The 18845-nt window shown below is 46.4% G+C and overlaps 1 long non-coding RNA gene across 1 annotated transcript in view; it reads left to right on the top strand.

Moving 5' to 3' along the window:
- Positions 1-16187, top strand: part of LOC311427165 — a 69469-nt gene extending 53282 nt beyond the window's left edge. Inside the window, exon 5 of the long non-coding RNA XR_014687231.1 lies at positions 16142-16187. This is a non-coding gene — a long non-coding RNA (uncharacterized lncRNA). The remainder of the gene's footprint in view (positions 1-16141) is intronic.
- The last annotated feature ends 2658 nt before the right edge of the window (positions 16188-18845 follow it).

The raw sequence follows: 18845 nt of genomic DNA, 5'->3' as shown, positions 1-18845 counted from the left end.
GTTGCTTCTCCTTATAATGGCTTATGCATGACAGTGGCTGATAGTTCTGTGGCCAATTTCTTTAGACAGAAAAAAAAATAAATCTAAAGTGCAACCTGCTCTGTAGAGAGAAATACCTTCCATTTTCATCCTCAAATCCATCCATTTATACTGAAAAGAAAACCCATGAAAAAACAATTCCTAGATAAATAATAAAACGAACAGAGGTTGTTGCTCTTTTCTTGGTCCTTCATGCTGTTGCTGTCTTCACAGCAAAGAGCAACACTCTGGAAACAGTAAATGACTCTGGCTGCCTGACAGTAACCTGGGGCTCCATCCTGCAGAACAAAAATGAAATCTAAGGGCAAAAGGAATGCAGGGTACAGTGTAGGAGAAAACTACTTAGTGAATGTTTGTAATTGGGACGTTTCTGGAGCATGCTTAAGCGTGCTAGAAAACTGAAAAAGCCCCTGAGACCCCTCCCTGTCTTTTCAGATGAGAACTTGAAAACTCAGTTTTTGCTCAAATGCCCTTACTACAAGTGTATTTTCAGATATGAGAAAAGAGTTGGAAGGGTACAGAGTAACAGATGACAAGTACGTGATAGTGATAAATGGGGGGGGAAAAAAGGAGCAATACAAAGATTGTACTTAAAACCCACACAGTTAATTGGAATCCAGTCAGTGCTTTCTTTCTTGGAAAAAGAATAATAATTCGTCTTCAGCTTTGGCAGAAGAACAGCATGCATAAGAGCAAATAATATTTGAAAGTAGAACAAGCCGACATGGCACCAAGTGAGATAAATGCTTATCTCATAATCATTAACTCCTGGCCTAGCTACTGCTCTGCATTGCCAAAAATTCAGGGGTTGGAGAGGAGTTATACGGGCTAAAAATAATAGTTCCGAAGAGCAGCATCAGGAAATACTTGTAACTGAATTTTTCTGTGATCATTGAAGTACTATAAAAACAAAGAAACAAAGAACATCTCCTCTTGGTGGTCCTAAATCACAGATTTGGTGTGATGGCTTCTAATTTTTGCTGCAGAAATAGCTAATGCCTGTGTTATTCATAAACCAAGTGCCTGCTTTTGTTGGACAATCTTTTCCATCATTACCTGCCTGAACAAAAAATCCCTGCTGTTCCTAGAAGGGAGGGAAAGTGGTCACAGCAGCTTCTAGACAGCAGATCAAAAGTGTTCTGCACTCCTGTCTCAGCACGAAGTCGATCTACTGTGTTAAGCCATCTATTTAGCAAGATAACCATCTGTCCAGAGTAGGCTTGGTGAGGTAATGGTTTTATTAATTTCTTATATTAAGTAAGATGAGCAGATGAGGCTGCCTGTGGCATTCAGATATGAGAATTTGACCTTTACAAAATTATCAGCTTTCGTTTCTTGTGCAAAACATGATGATTTTCAGTGTATCAGAGGCATTACTGGATGATTTTTCCCAGGGCTTTGAAGTAAGCGTAAGATATCAGGGTGGTAGTTCTGAATTTGTTTTCACATCTGCAGAATAGACACTTTATAATCACCAAAGCTAATGAAGAAGAAAACAATTTCCTCCAGAATTTTTTATTTCCTCTCTGCTGAAGGACATTGATTGCAATTCACATGTTCTAACTTTGCTAGACAAAACTAAACTTTCTTAAAAATCCCATGCTTTTGGTTAGTAGAAACTGTCACTTTCCTTGATAGTTTGTTCAAAATATGCCCTGCATCCTGTTTTAAAATGGTGAAAGGGTTTTAAAAGGTAAAAGGGTGACCTGTTCCTTAGTTGCATTTCCTTCTTAAATTTCCACCTGCTAGTTTTGCCAGAGCATTTCTCCCTGAACTTAAAAGGGCCTCTAGGACTCAGCATTTTCACTGCCTAAAGAAGCCACATGAATGTTGCTTTGCTAAACTGTGCAAATCAAACTTCTGAAGTCTTTCCTTGTATCTCTCTTCCAGCCCTGAAATCATTTATATAGCCCTTATCTTCAGTATCTTGACACTGTCAGCATCTTTTTAGCAATGTGCTAAAGTTGCACAGAATTGCACTTTGAACAATGACTTCTATATTCATGGAAAAACAACAAAACAAAAAAAAAGTATTTTGGAACAGATTTTCAGGTAAATTCAGTCTCCAGGATAATGAACAGCTAGGTAACACAAGCTAAGAAAAAAGAGTTTGTGTTTTATTTTTAATTTATTGTAGGTAATTTGTGGAGAACATTGAAAATGCTGCTACCAAATACACTAAAATATTGTATGGATATCCCTTTTAGTTGCAAAAAGAAATGCCAACAACATTGCTCATTGTCTCCCGGGATTGCTCAGTCCTGGGATTGCCTGCAGTCCCCTGTGCAGAATGGCTGATGCAGATGTGCCTGGTAACCTGTGCCTTTTGTGTGTGTGTCTGTGTGTGTGTGTGTTCACTTGACTGCAATTGCTTCACCACACTGAGCTTTGTTGTTACAGAATCACAGAATTTCTAGGTTGGAAGAGACCTCAAGATCATCGAGTCCAACCTCTGACCTAACGCTAGCAGTCCCCACTAAACCATATCCCTAAGCTCTACATCTAAACGTCTTTTGAAGACTTCCAGGGATGGTGACTCCACCACTTCCCTGGGCAGCCTGTTCCAATGCCTCACAACCCTTTCAGTAAAGAAGTTCTTCCTAACATCTAACCTAAAACTCCCCTGGCGCAACTTAAGCCCATTCCCCCTCGTCCTGTCACCAGGCACGTGGGAGAACAGGCCAACCCCCACCTCGCTACAGCCTCCCTTGAGGTACCTATAGAGAGTGATAAGGTCGCCCCTGAGCCTCCTCTTCTCCAGGCTGAACAAGCCCAGCTCCCTCAGCTGCTCCTCGTAGGACTTGTTCTCCAGGCCCCTCATCAGCTTCGTCGCCCTTCTCTGCACCCGCTCAAGCACCTCGATGTCCTTCTTGTAGCGAGGGGCCCAACACTGAACACAGTACTCGAGGTGCGGCCTCACCAGAGCTGAGTACAGGGGGACGATCACCTCCCTAGCCCTGCTGGTCACACTGTTCCTGATACAAGCCAGGATGCTGTTGGCCTTCTTGGCCACCTGAGCACACTGCTGGCTCATATTCAGCCGACTATCCACCATCACTCCCAGGTCCTTCTCTGCCTGGCAGCTCTCCAACCATTCCTCTCCCAGCCTGTAGCTCTGCTTGGGGTTATTGCGCCCTAGGTGCAGGACCCGGCACTTGGCCTTGTTGAACTTCATGCAGTTGACCTCAGCCCATCGGTGCAGCCTATCCAGATCCTCCTGCAGAGCTTTCCTACCCTCAAGCAGATCGACACACGCACCTAACTTGGTGTCATCTGCAAACTTACTGAGGGTGCACTTGATGCCCTCGTCCAGATCATCGATGAAGATATTAAAGAGGACCAGCCCCAGCACCGAGCCCTGGGGGACGCCACTAGTGACCAGCCTCCAACTGGATTTGGCTCCATTCACCACGACTCTTTGGGCCTGGCTATCCAGCCAGTTTCTAACCCAACGAAGCGTGTGCCAGTCCAAGCCAAGAGCAGCCAGTTTCTTGAGAAGAATGCTGTGGGAGATGGTGTCAAAAGCCTTGCTGAAGTCAAGGTAGACCACATCCACAGCCTTTCCCTCATCCACCCAGCGCGTCACTTTGTCATAGAAGGAGATCAGGTTCGTCAAGCAGGATCTGCCTTTCATAAACCCATGCTGACTGGGCCTGATCGCCTGCTTGCCCTGCAAGTGCTGCGTGATGACTCTCAGGAGGATCTGCTCCATGAGCTTCCCTGGCACTGAGGTCAAACTGACAGGCCTGTAGTTTCCCGGGTCTGCCCTCCGGCCCTTCTTGAAGATGGGCGTCACATTTTCTAGCCGCCAGTCTTGTTGTTGTTGTTGTTTTTAATGGCAAATTAAATGCTTAATTTGCCATTTCACTTTACTTCTGTTGTCTTCCACTGGATTTCGGCACACTAGCAAATATTTGGGAGGCAAGTTAACTGGTGTCAGTTCCATTGTTTACTAAATATTCCCTGGCTGCCATCAGCCCGTGAACATCCTGATCATTAAATGATTTCCACCACCTTAGCTGAATAAAAAAGCAAAAGCAGACAGTATACAAACTACCACCTGTATGCTCTAGCTCATGATGCTCCCCCAATTCCTTTACTCTCTCCATCAGAGATGTGTGCCATGCACTGTGCTGGGGAGCACCAAACCCACCTGCAGCTGCACCAGGTGAGGAGTGGGCACTGACATACACTGAACTCAAGGGAGAGGAATGTCTGCTCAGCCTTCAAAAAGCTCAGCAGGTTGTTCCTGACAGTCAAGCACAGTTTTTGGTTAATTCTCAGTGCAGTATCTGTGAAGTTGTGGGTGCCCTAGGTTATATTTCTTTGCCTTTGCCACCCCAACCTAAGCAAGGCCTGATGCTGTTACTTTGTACATGGTAGTGGGTCTGCAAGACCTTCCTGCATGGCCTCTTCATCTGCATAGGGATCTTCTTACCCATGGGACAGCTCAGGTTGAGCGGAAGGTGCAGGGCCCTGTGGCTGAGCTATGGCTGGAGTCAATGTGTCCCAGTGAAACACCGGGAACAAGAGCTGTGCACAATGCATGGTATGTGCTGCACACTGTCCTTGCCTGCCCAGGAACACTGCAGTGGTGGCCAGGAAGAAAGACACAATCAGCTTCAAGGCTTGGAGGAATTCGAACCAACTTAGGGCATGCTGTAGCAGATAGAGTGAGGAAAGGGACATTCCCACAGGGACAGGTTTTCCCCAAATTTACCTAAATTTGTTCTGAGCATATGGCTCATGTCTTACTCATTTGTTAAGTTTAGAGCTGCTGAAAAACAATGCTTCCAGATATGTCATCTTGTCAGCACTGTGGGGAAGCATTTCAGATTGAATGGGGAAAAGAACCAGGCATCCATTTAACTTAAATGACACATTGCAGAAATAGCTGTAAGAAAGCCATAGCCTGTTGGCTATTCCCTTTCACCTTTGCTGGCATTTGGTGCCAAGGTTCACATGTCCTGAACTGCGAGGGCAACCTCATCAGTTGACAGCAGATGAGGCCCTTGAATTGCTGTTGAACAACAGTATTGGGTGATGCATGTTGCCTTCAAGTAGACCTTGCAGCTGAGGGAGCACAGCACAGCTATGCTTTTGCTTTACAAACCTCTTCCCAGAAAATCCTAGCTATAAACAGCCCAAACATTAATGATAGTAGAGAGAATATACACAACTGGGAAAAGCTATTTAAAGGACTACCTCAGGAAACTGGTGTTTGTTGGTATGTTTTGAACAAGCTGATACAGAAAGATAGCTTAAAGGCAATAGCAGCTGTCAGGTCAAAATCCAGAATATCTGTATAGCCCTGGTGAGCTATGTCTACATCTGTGGAACAGAAAGTTGAAGATGTAAAAGTCACTGCTTCAGGATGGGAAGGTACATCCTGGGGCAATGCAAGCTGCTGGGTGCACTCCTGGTCTCTGGGGTCCACACAAGGCTGTGGGATTTGTCCTACAACTCAGCTCTTTGCATGTGAAGATGCCATGCTGCACAGGGAGCTGCTTGCTCTTCTTTTGGTTAAATGAGAGGGCTTGGTGTGCTGCTGTGAGGGCATCCACTCTTTTTGCCACTACAGTACACTTCCAGCCACTTATCTTTTCTGTAAGATGCTGCTTGTGTGAAGGCTATGTTTTCTTCTCACCTGTGATGTGTCCCTGTGTGTGGGGTGAAGGTAAGGATCACTTGCTTTTATGAGCCTGTCCCATGGGCTCCTCTGGGATGAGAGAGGAGCCTGTTCCAGAACAGCTGGATAGCTGTGTCCTGCCCCCTTGTGTCCTTCCTGGTTCAGGGAGAGTGGATGGTCTCCTGCCTTCCCTCCATCCTGAGCTGATGTGTCTGTGCCTGACCTTGCAGATCCCTCTGCAAAAAGGTAAACATTCTCATAAATAAATGAGCCCACTGTGCCCATACACTGCTCTTTGCTGCCAAGTGATGAGATTGAGGCTTTCTGCTAACAGTTTTCATTCATGGAAGGGTGTTTTCTGCTTTCATATTACACCTGTGTTAGACCTACCTTGGTGCCAATGCTGAGGAGAGGCATGGCACACAGTGAATGATTCCGAGATCCAAGGGTTAAAATCATATGAGCCTGTAAATAAAAATCCTCATTCTGCAGTGTGTAGCTGTTAACAGTACCTGCATCCTGCTTGGAGGTGGCTGAACCGTGCTCTGAGAGGAGGCCCCAGCCTAACTGGGTCCCTTAGGGTGTGCTGGGAGCTGCCAGGCTGGGATTCAACTGGGGCCGAGTTATACCCGGGCTTTCTGTAGTGGTTTGGTGGGGCTGCTTGCTTCTTGAGGGGTCACCACCTCCGTTACCAGACTTTGAATTTCACCCTCTGTGAGCCCACAGCCCCCCTGGCTTTGTCCCTTCTGTGCCTGAAGGAGAAGCTGCCCCTCAGTGGAGGCTGGCCTCCTACACCAATTGCCCCAAAAGGACCATGGTGGGTTTCCACCTGGCATTAAGCACACCAGGGAGGGGATGGCGGAGAATATTATCAGCTTCTTTAGGCATTTAAATTCAGCTGCGAAATCTCCATTTGCCTTCACCATCATGTCACCACAGAGGTGACATGGCCTGGATATGGATGTGGGTACTGGACCCTCACAACCACCAGGGCAGTGGGGCACGAGTGCTCGGCAGGGCCATCACGCGTGCCCCATGTGCACCCCGGCTTGGGCACAGCCTTGTCCCCATGTCTGGGTGCCCTTGGATGCCTGGGGGCTCTGAGCTGGGCCAGGAGGGCTTGCAGCCAGCCCGGGGTTTTGGACACTAACCTGATTTCCTTTTATGATAAGATCACCCGTATGGTGGACCAAGGGAAACCAGCTGATGTGATTTTTTTGGACTTCAGCAAGGCTTTTGACACGGTTTCCCATAGGATCCTACTGGACAAAATGTCCGCCATACAGCTAAATAAAAAAATCATACGATGGGTGAGCAATTGGCTAACGGGCAGGGCCCAAAGGGTTATGGTAAATAGAGCTGCGTCAGGCTGGCGGGCGGTCACCAGTGGGGTCCCTCAAGGCTCCATTTTAGGGCCGGTACTTTTCAATATTTTTATAAATGATCTGGATGTAGGAATAGAGGGTATTTTGAGCAAGTTTGCTGATGACACCAAACTTGGAGGAGTTGTGGACTCAAATGAGGGCGTAAAGGCCTTGCAGAGGGATCTGGACAGGTTGGAGAGCTGGGCGATCACCAACCGCATGAAGTTCAATAAGAGCAAGTGCCGGGTCCTGCACCTGGGACGGGGAAACCCTGGCTGCATGTACAGACTGGGCGATGAGACGCTGGAGAGCAGCCTAGAAGAGAGGGATCTGGGGGTCGTGGTAGACAGCAAGTTGAATATGAGCCAGCAGTGTGCCCTGGCAGCCAGGAGGGCCAATCGTATCCTGGGGTGCATCAAGAACGGCATCGCTAGTAGGTCAAGGGAGGTGATTGTCCCGCTCTACTCTGCGCTGGTGCGGCCTCACCTCGAGTACTGTGTGCAGTTCTGGGCACCACAGTATAAAAAGGACATGAAACTGTTGGAAAGTGTCCAGAGGAGGGCTACGAAGATGGTGAAAGGCCTGGAGGGGAAGACGTACGAGGAACGGCTGAGGTCACTGGGCCTGTTCAGCCTGGAGAAGAGGAGGCTGAGGGGAGACCTCATCGCAGTCTACAACTTCCTTGTAAGGGGTTGTCAAGAGGCAGGAGACCTTTTCTCCATTAACACTAGTGACAGGACCCGCGGGAACGGGGTTAAGCTGAGGCAGGGGAAATTTAGGCTGGACGTCAGGAGGGGGTTCTTCACAGAGAGGGTGGTTGCACACTGGAACAGGCTCCCCAGGGAAGTGGTCACTGCACCGAGCCTGTCTGAATTTAAGAAGAGATTGGACTGTGAACTTAGGCACATGGTCTGAACTTTTGGGTAGACCTGTGCGGTGTCGAGAGTTGGACTTGATGATCCTTAAGGGTCCCTTCCAACTCAGGATATTCTATGATTCTATGATTCTATGACACCCGATCAGGTATCTTGAGTTTCTCTGCTGGAGCCATGCTGGCTCATGTGTTTTAAGTCTCTTCCACACTGCCCAACAGGCAATGGCAGAGGAGAGCTGCACTGTAGGTACAGACATGAGCACAGATGCTGCTGATGTCAAGGTCCCAGCTCTCATCAAAACCATGCAGAGCTTTCTGCAGCAGCCCTAAGGACTTTTATTTTTTATTTTTATTTTAAACTTCATTTGATTTTTTTTTTAAACTTAATTAAAAAATAAAAATAATAAAAAAAAAAAAGACACTGTTCCTGTAACTAGCATGCAGTTCTTACTAAAGAAAACCTTGCAAATTAATGGCAGAAATCATGCACATTTTATAAAGTTGAAATAGCTTTAAAAGGGAGAGATAAGTTCTCAGGGACATTGTTATAAATGGATCATCAGAACTGCAAGGGAAAACACAGAGAAACACAGAAAAGGGGACTTTTCTCTGATTTTTTTTTTCCTCTACTGTAGACATTTCTAAAGAATGCTTCTTTTCCTTTAAAGATTGCCAGACCTCTTCTTTAGTCTCTTGCTGTTCTTGATTTTTATACAGAAACAGCTAACTTACAAATGCTGAATTTGCTGTATTACAGACTTTGAAAGACAGAAACTGATTGTTTAGTTTCTGGAGTGACAGAGGTTTGTTTTTGCAGATGACAAAATGTATCTAATTACAATATCACATTTGTGGTATGAGTCCTCCACTGACAATTTTACCTGTCCAGTGTAATTATTACTTGCTGTCTAACTTCATTAGAAGTCATTCTCTTTAGAATTGTTTTGATATTTAGGAGCCAGAAGATGTAATGTGAAGGCTATTTCATTAAAGCTCACTACAATCTGGCATATTTCAGATTTTTACAGGCTGCTCTCTATAAAACTGTGTATGTCTATAGCCAGAATATGTGCAAGGCAGAAGTTTATCTGTTTGCTGGATCATTGCTGAATTTTTTTGCATGACAAAAGAGCATATAGTTGCTAGCTTACCCAAGTAGGAGGAGATAAAGTCATTCTTCTTAAAGGAGAAAAAAAAAAAAAAAAGATATATGCTTTTTAAAATTCTTTTAAAATATACAAGTAAAATGTTAATGTGAATAATGCTAAGTCAGCTTGCTCCAACTGGGAATCTGCCCCATGTAGTCATAATCAGAGGGATGGGCATTAATCTGTTTATTCAACTGCACAAAGTTCAGCAGAATAACTGTTCTCACTAATTGCTAATGGGTGAAATTGCTGGTGCTTATAGGGAGACATTCTGGTAACAGATAATTAAGCGACTAAGTATTTGAAAATGTCAGGAGAGAAAAATGATCTTTTCACCTCACTGAGTTCATTTCTAAAACTGTGTCAGCTGAGCTCACTCTGCTCCCTTACAGTTAGCCTGCAGCTCTGCTGGGAGAGCAAAGAAAAGGAAGGAAATTGGGGAAAACACCTTATTTTGTCCCCCCTTTGCCAGCTGCTGCCTGTGCTTGAGGAGAAGGGCTCCAGACATCAGCTGCATTTTGCAAACTGTTACAGGTGGCTCTCGCTTGCACTGACTTTTACAGATGGGTCTTGATCCTCCTTTGTTTCATGGCTGAAAGAAGTTGCTCCTTCCCAAGAGCAATGTCTCTGTGCTCCTGCACCCAGGAGGCTCCCCCGTGGCTGAGACATGCTCCTGGTGCCTCTCTTTTTAAAGAGGTACTAGAGTGTGGGTGGGCAGGTTTTCAGCTCTACAGAAGGAGAGAATGCAGAGGGGCCCCTCTCAGACTTTGCAAGGTGGCTCAGAAGGAGAAGACAATCCAGCCAGCAAGAGGACAAGAGCCCTAATGTGGTATTTTGGCCTCTCCACCACTTTTGAAATTCTTTTCTGTACATGCAATAGAGATCTGAACATGGCTGGCCAGTGCACGGGAGCACTGCCCAGCCCCTTGGGCCTCAGGGCAATGCAGCAAGTGCCTGACCTCCTGGCATTTCATCAGGCTCTGGGGCAGCAGTATGAGCCCTGGGCACAAGGGCAAGGCCACTGCAGGCAGAGCTTCAAAAGCTGATGTGTCACCCCGAGGCCACAGCACCTGCTTCAAATCTAGCACTCTTTTTGGCTGAGGATGTGGGACATGCTCCTTCTGCTCACGCTCTGCTGCAGCCCCAGGAGGACTATGCATATGAAGTGCTGGCTGGCTCCTGGGGTCACGGATTTCCTGGCAGCAGCAGAGTTCAGATATCTCTGGTAGCTATTTCCACACATCATTAGAATGCCCCCAACTCTCCGGTCTCTCATGTGTGAGCCTGTCCTTTCCAGCACCTCTTTGCCGTACAATCCAACGTCTCCTTGCAATCCTCTGTAACTCAGGTAGGGAAAGGGCAGGGTATTTCCCACATTTTGCCACTGAGCATATATGGGTGTTTCTTGTTATATCTTGTTGACAGTGAATTTGTGATGAAAAGCAAGGCTTCCAGCACAGAGACCTCACACTGCTAATTCCCAAGTGTTGTCACTCCAGGTATCACCCAAATTCACCACTTCCTGCAGCCCTGCCTGCTCACCCCTTAATGGTGGTGTGCTGATGCAACATGGAGCACTTGTCTAGTGAAGGGTAACTGTTACAGTGAAATGTAATATTGCAGAAACTCCTGTCTCCAGAAATACCAGTACATCCTTGTCCATTTGCTCCAGTTGCACTGAGCAGAGCGCAGAGCCTTGTACAAGGGTCTGAGTGCTCACTCTGGACGCTGGACTGCGTTAGTGTTCAGCTGAAGTGAATTTTTCTCAATAGTCTGAAAGTTAAAAGCCTTTAAGTTACAAGGCTGTAAAAAGAGTGACAGATGTAGTCCATTACAGGTACACTTTGAAAAAAAAAATTTACTTTGCTCACACACATTCTTAGCCCACTCCAAAATCTCCCATCTCCAGTAACACTGCAGCAAGCAGATGAAAGCCTGCTCTTCGAGATCAGCCTCATACAAAGCTGGTCGGGGACAACAGAACAGCTACTATGGGCTTTTATCAGACCCATGTTGTTTGTCATGTGAATAAAATGCAAGGCAGATGTTCTCTATAAATGATCTCCAGTGATGGGGGATGAACAAAAACACTGGTTCCTTGCAGATGAGGGCATGGCTGGAGGGCTGTGTGTGAAGCCAAAAGTTGTGGGCACTCCACAAATGGATATTTGTGCCAGTGGTCTGATAATGTATGATGCTCTGGGGCGAAGGGCAGGTTCAGGTGCGCACAGTAAGGGGTTGGGCTTTTATCATGTCCCACCATTTTCAGTCTGGCTTGCCCGTGACATGTGCAAAATAGCTGGGTGAAAAACAGGCTTTGTGATTGTGTGGACAGTTGAAAACAAATATGGTGGGAAAGCCACCAAATAAGCAATAAGAAAGCTTGAAAAATTTTACTGAATTAATGCCAAAATGCTGGCTGACCTTTTAAAGCTATTTCAGCTTCATTTTGGCTTTAGTTAACGTTCTCCAAAACCTTTTCCCTTTTTAGGGGGGCACTTGGATCAACTTTAAAGTGGAGAACGGTGTTTCAAAATAAGGAATAGAGAAGTTCAACATCGAATGGAAATGGTACAGCATTGTAAAACAAATCTCTGCATGTCAAAGCCACAAAAATTATGAGCTTTGCTATACTTTTGCCATTTTTTTCCTTGAAAACTTAACAAGTTTGACCCAGTTCCTTAAAATATTGCTATTTAACAGATCCACTCATTGATAGAAAGACTCCTTCCCCACCTAATCCAGAGTTAAAGCAGTGAGCTGCAGTCCTGTGAGTTAAGGTGTTAGCATTGGGGCTGCAGCAGGCTCATGTCTTCCTCTGACATAAATTCACCAGTGAGACTTGCAGCTCAGGGAAGGGTAAAATCAGTAGAGCTACACAGTTGTAAAACCAGAGCTACTCAGTGGGGAATCAGGAATAGGCTTCTAATTTTACACCACGGGGGCAAAGAAAAAGGAGTTTAAAGTTAATTAAAATCAAAAGAATCCCTTTGTAAATTATGTCTGAGGATGTCGGAAGGGAAAGGACAGGGGCAAATGAATATTTAAGAAGGGGAATTTAACTAATTCTGGTAGATGCTGGTATTGCTCACCTTCAGCCTCACCACCTTTCTTACAGCTGAGGGGTGCTGCAAATGCAGAGTCTGCTTCCAGGATGCTTGAGGGGTGTGGAGCCCACTGCCCTCTGACAATGAGAAGTCAGAGGTTGGACTAGATGGTCTTGTAGGTTCTTTCCAACCTTGTGTTTGTATGACTAAATCAGAGCAGCTGCACCCACCCTGCGGGAATCAGGAGGGACCTGCTGTCTGCAGGGAAGCTGTGGCTTAGAGCATCCCTACTTCCATCTCCCTGGACAAGGTGAGTTATAATCCTGCCCGGGAGATGCCACGCAGCACCAGCCATCATTCAGCACCTCCTGCTAGTAGGAGGCTTCCTTGCATAGCCTGGAGGATGCTGTCTCCAGCACAAAACCTGCACAGGTCCACCTGAATGAGCTCAGTCTGTTGTTAATCCGTTGCTGGGTGCCATTGGCCAAATTATGCTGTCACCTGCATAAACCTGCATAAAGTAGCTCCACTACTTTGTCTGAGATAATCCAGATTTATGCCACACTGATTAGCAGCAGAGTTTGTTCCTCTGATTTTATAATGCCGTGACTGCAGGTTTACTAGTCCTCAGGGTCTGGAGCAAAAGTAGTTGTATTTACTTGCTCTGAATTTAAAGCACATTTTGCTGTGGTCCTTTAACTAAAGCATCTTTCGGAAGTGTGGATCTCTCAGATCAATATATCCTCTTCTGCCAGTGAATTGTAGCTGAACGTCCAGAGCCATGCAGGACCCATAAAGCACCAGTCTGTAACAGAATTTCACCTTGGTGTGTCTAGCATCTCCCAGCGTGTTATATGAGGCATTAGTCCCTGACCTTTCAGAGCTCAGCAACCAGCAATCCCACCCATCTTCAGGCTGCTTTGTTGCTGCTTCAGGTGGCGGGTAACCCACTGCCTTCCCATGGGTGAGTTATTACAGCACATCATCACCCTGTACCAATGAGATGAATCAATACCAAAAATCCCATGAGTGCATTTTTGGTGGAAATATCTGGAAACACATTTTTCCACCTCTCACAACCAGCTTTTTAACAAAACCATCTGGATTTTCCTGCCTGTAGGTGACAGCTTTATATGTAATTGGGAGTTACCTGCAAAACCTTGTCACAACTATGAAGTCCAGCAGGATGGGGATTTGCCACATGCATCTCTCTGGGAATATTAACTACTAACAGCACTTGGCTCCCAAACCATAAAACCTCTGCCTGTGGAAGGTGGCTGCTACGGCCAGAAAGTCACTTTGCAAACATGGAATTTAGGATGGGGACAGCAGGCATACAGTAAACACGAGGATTTATTCCTATCTTTAATGCTGTTTTATTCAGGTGCTGCGATCTGAAAGGAAAGGCAAAGCTCTGAGTCCAGCTGGGGAAGCGATCCCTGGCAGGACTGAATGATGTCCTGCCTTCCGAGTTCTGGTTGTGCTGCTCATCATCCCCGTATGATGGAAAGAGTTGCTGCTGCAGTCTTTCTAGAAAGCACACTTCGGCTGCAGCAGAGGGCCTTAAAGCAACAAAATGTGACAACTCACCGAAACACACAATTTAAATAAAAAATGGAGCAGACAAATAAAGGCCTCCAATGAATAGTGTTAGTTTATAATAAGAAAGGGAATTGTAATTCAGTCATGGTTGAATGTTTCCCATTTCCTCTTACTGCTCATAGCCCCTCTTTGTAATTGTGCTTTTGTGGAGAGAGAGGTGTTGGGATTCTCAGGGGCTTTGGGAATATCTTTTCTTTATCCTGTAAGCACCTGTCTGTTCCCTCCATGGCACAGCCTCTAATCCTGCCCTGGATGCAGTGAGACAAAATGAGCTGCTAATTTCATGGTTGAAGTCAGAAGAGATAATATCTGCTCAATTCCCTGCATAAAAGCTGCTCTCCAGCATAAGCCTCCTGGAATTCTGCTTTTGTGGCCCCAAAAGGATCAGGATACGAGGATCTGGTCAGGTGGGCACAGTCTCTGGGTGTACTAAAAAATAGAATGTCAGGGTTGCTTGATACTAAATAAAAATTTTAATAAGGATTGAGTCACAGAAAGCTTTTTGTTGCCTTCCCTTTTTATTCTCAATGTGTGCTCTAACCATGCCTGTGGAATACAGCTTGTCCGTGCACGTAGGTACAATCTGATTCATGTTGACACCTTGTAAAGACTGGGGAGGTGTTATTCAGGCAGCTGCAAGGGCACTGCTCGGAGAGTGGGAAGGAACACTGTATTATGCCCCCTCTAATGTGAGCTTTTAAAGGTTACCGTATTTGTACAGCGTGTTCAAAGACATCAAACTCAGGCTCCAGCAGGAAACAGAGTCAGGAGAGGGTTAAGGAAGGCAGTGATGCCTGATGTTAACATCTTTCCTCTTTTTCAGCTTTGTAAAAGATAAACGCTTCAGATTTCAATCTGTGGTTCCCAGCAGTGCTTTGGGAACACTGCAGTAGGCCCGCAAAAATCGCTAATGCTGGGCCAAGCCGAGATAATGCGTCTCAGCAGGAATGACATAATGCCCTAAAAGAAGACTATGATGTAATGCATATCTCAGAAAATCAGAGCCAATTTCCGCTACCAAGCCTTGAAGTCTAGCGCTAATGCTGCAATATGCAAAACTTGGGGGGGGGGGGGGGGGGGAGGGAGTATAGAGAGGGTTAGATCTTTTCTTCTTTTTATTTTTATTTTTTATTTTTGGAGGAATAATTTTGCAAGGCTTACAGCACTTTGTGCACTCTGCATCGGTTGCTGGAGGAGCTTTTCTGTCTCTCTACACACTTCTTGCAGTTCGGGTGCATGCTGAAAGCCATTAAGCATTTCACCTTGGTTGAGGTGCCTGCAATACATTAATACAAACGCAGTAATTTATAGCGTTAACATGGCTGTTTATGCAGGTGAGGCATAAAGCGTATATAGCATATTACAGTAAATCCCGCTTAATGAAGGTGTTACGCGGGGATTTATTGGAATCACTAATGTCTCATGGAAAAGTTAAGCAGTATTTGTGCTAAGCTCAGCTTGGGCACCAGCCAGTGCGACTCCTCAGTCCTTGGTGGAGTTGCCCCCCCCGGGGAAGGTGAGCCAGATTTGGGCCCGTGCAGTTTGTAAGCCATCCCGTCGGGTTTTCCTGTCTTGTATTAATACACATGCAGACAGAGCAGCAAGAGGTGCCTGCTGCCCAGTGCTCCTCTGGTGCACAAGCAGGTGGGACTGGCATGTGGGAAACTGCTGCAAGCTTTATTTACAAGCAGGGCATCTCTGAGCAAGCCCTGGGTTTTGGCTGCTGACAGCCCCCAACCCTTATAAGAAGCTGCTCCCTTTGGGGATGATGGCTGGAGCCTCTGCCACCTGCTGGCTCAGACCCTCTGAGGAAGGATGGAGCTGGATCTGCAGCTGAGGAAGAGTCACGATGGTTGGAGGGGAAGGCAGCAGCCCTCACAGGGCAGGATCTGGCCATGGCCACCCTACTGTGATGCTGTGGAAATGTGTACCCTTTGTGTGAAGGCTCTGTCTTCATCTCACCAATGTCATACCTCCAGTCCTCCACAGCCAGACGTGGTCTGGTCTGTGCATGAGACCAGGGACCTCCCAGAGGCTCTGCCCAAGCCTCCTGCAGAAGGAAAACCATATAGAAAATCCTCACATCTGCCCACAGATGTTCCCAAGGACATATCTTGAGCACCAACATTGCTTCAAGAGTATTTGTACTGGAAACCAGAGTTTTAAAAAATACCCATCGAGTCAGTTTCTTTCTACCCTGGGGTCCTGCTCAGTGCCCTGCAGCCCTCTGCTGCAGCCACCAAGTGGGGTTTATACTGTTGTGATCTCCTTGTGACACAGAGCTGGTCTGCTCTAATCAAACCATCTCTGCTCCCGCAGCTGAGGTATTAATGTGTAACCTCAGCTGGCTGAGGTTTAATTCGAGGTTTACATTTTTGCTTCTCCTCGTTAAGAAACACTGGGAGTGTCACATATTGGAGGCTTGTGTTTGCTTGCAGACGAGGTACGAGGTCGCTAACTCAGATTCAGCAGCAAGTAAACTTGTGACCTTGTTCTAAAAATTAATAAACCGCCACCAGTACCTCTAACGGAGGGGGAAGCCGGCATCTGCTCATGTTAGCTCAAGCCTGGACCTGCTTTTTGTTCAGTGACCTGACTGCAAATTGAGGCTGCTGTGCTTTATGCTGCAGACTGCTTTCTAGAGGAGACTGACCTGCGACGCGTGGCATCATTAAATTGGGAATGATGCTGGACATGCACTGCAACCGCACAAGTGAAAGGTGAGCTGCTGCCTCAAATTGTTTTAAAAACTCATTATCGTTAATAAATACCAAGCTGTGTTACGTGCACCATTTCATTAAAAGAAGATATCCAGAAGGAGAGCTTAATTATCTTGCTCTAGTAAAATACCCCAGGGGCAAGAGGGGAATGTATAATTACAGTGATGATATGGCCTACTGGTCTGCTGGTGGGCCAGAGAGACGAGGACCTGGCTCGCTAATCCTGACCTTGACTGTGACGTGTGTGACTGTTGGGGCAGGTCATTTAACCTCCTTTCCAAGCCCTAGGACTTCCAGAGGTAAGTAATCAGCATGCCCTGAAGACTCATTTTTGTGTAAGGACTGGAGAATTTTGGCTTTCCCCATTTGTCCTCATGCATGCTCAGATGCCTCCTCACCTTGTCACAGCCGACTTTGTTTCAGCAGCCCTCAGCACATCACCGAAGAGGGCACGACCTGATGTGTCGCTGTGGCAGCAAGTACCCAGACACTCCGAAATTGCCCCATGCTGACAAAACCACGTACGAAACAGTGTACCTGCTAACATCAGACACGTGGGACTAATTTCAGTAAAAGATTAGGAAAGAGGAGCACAGGGCAAGGTTTACAATATAACCACACCTGCAGCCAGTGCAGTGGCTCGTGCATCTTCAAATCAGTGCAGAGGGAGTCAGGGAGCAGCAAAACTGCATTTGGACACTACAAACACATCCACTATGCTTGGTAGCCTGGAGTATCTAGTGGTGCTGCTGACCTCTTCGCCCACATCTAAATCTCTGCACCTACTGCTACTACTCCAGACAGAAGAGTGCTAATGTGGACCTGACCAGCTCTCTTTTGCCCCAGGACATCCAGTTTAGTGCTCATACCCTCATAACCTGCTGTGAGCTGTGAGTCTATAGCTTCTAGAGCTCTCTCAGTGCTGGTGGTGCACAGATGTCCCATGTCCAGCACCCAGAGGGTGAGGGGTTCAATCCTGGCACCCCACTCTGCTACCTCAATTTTTTACCATGGCTGCAGCACTTCTCATTTGTGCATCTTGAAAGCTGCCCATGTGTGAGTTTCACATCCCCTCTCTGAGGGGTAATAAAGCCTAGGAGCCGGATTGATTAATCTTAACTTCAAGGTACAGTGAGATCTACTAAGGAAAAGGAATTTTCTTCTTAGAAATGTCCCATAGGATGAGAAATTGAAAAAGCCATGGCCGGAGGAGCCTTTCTCTCCAGACCAAGGGGCAGGGTTAAAAAGTGTTGGAGTGAGGTATCCCATACTCTGAAGGGCACAGCCAGAACTCATCAGCTCCTCCCTCCTGACCCCACCCCATGGCATGAGAACAATAGGTCTCTACACCACTAAAGGCAATAAATTTAAAAGGAATTACAAAGGGCATTGCTTTGCAAAATGAGTAGACAGCCTGTGGTCTTCACTAGTGCAGACATTCAATGGCAGGCATGTATGGCTGGATTTTTAAAGAGCATTGGTGAATTTAATCATCACTGGCTACTACATGTAGCACTAAGCTAATCCAGAGCTGGATTTCACTCTGCCTTGTTGCAACTGATTACCTCTGGGGTATACATGTACCTGACCTGTGTGGGAGAAATTCACAACTGACTGAATATATCCAGGTTTTTTTTTTTTTTTCCTTTTCTTTTTTTTTTTTTTTCTCTGAATTTTTATTTGTAGTATTTCCAAACACATGAGGCTGAAGCAATTGGAATAACATTGGAAGGAGAATGTCCAAAGCTAAAAGCCAGACCCAAAGAGGAATCTGGGAGTCAAGCTCTTTCTTGTTTGCATATCCAACTTGGCACTGCACTCAGTAGGAGTCCATAGACATGTAATACCTAGATGTCTTGTTGGATCTGACCCAGTGGGGTAAAGTAGCAGCTGCCATTAGCTGCATATACCCTGCACAACTGAAACAGGAAGGGAAATGAATCCTGAACACCGTGGAAACCTCCTGGGTTTAACTGCACATATCCAAGCACAGGCCTCACCTCTCTCATTCCTCTGGGTACTGCAGAGTGACCGACTGGCCCCTGGCACTGCAGAACAGCCTGTGACAGCAGCGCTGGGGAGGCAGGAGTCGGTGGCAGAACTGCTCAGGACACTGTTGGGCACCTGTTTAATTTCACAGAGCAGACCCTGTTCCCAGTCCCGCAGTGCAGCTCTCTTTTCATTTTGTATTTCTGGTGGGTGCTCCAGAGAGATGAACGTGTTCGAGCTGCAGGATGCTGCAGTGCAAGCAGCTGCCAGTGGAGCAGAAGACATGGCAGCTCTGGCATAAAACAGAGGAGAAACAAGTGTTTCTGAGTCCCTAGCATGGGCTGGGGCTGCTGAGGGCTCAGCAATCTCATCAGCAGGTCCATGACCCAATAAACATGCTGGGTGGCTCCAGCTGAGGGATGGCTGTGCTGCT

Source organism: Aythya ferina (genome assembly GCF_964211825.1).
Source record: "Aythya ferina genome assembly, chromosome: Z".
NCBI classification, from domain to species: Eukaryota; Metazoa; Chordata; class Aves; order Anseriformes; family Anatidae; genus Aythya; species Aythya ferina.
The sequence above is the reverse complement of the archived record's forward strand: the minus strand, read 5'-3'. Positions and strand labels throughout refer to the sequence as shown.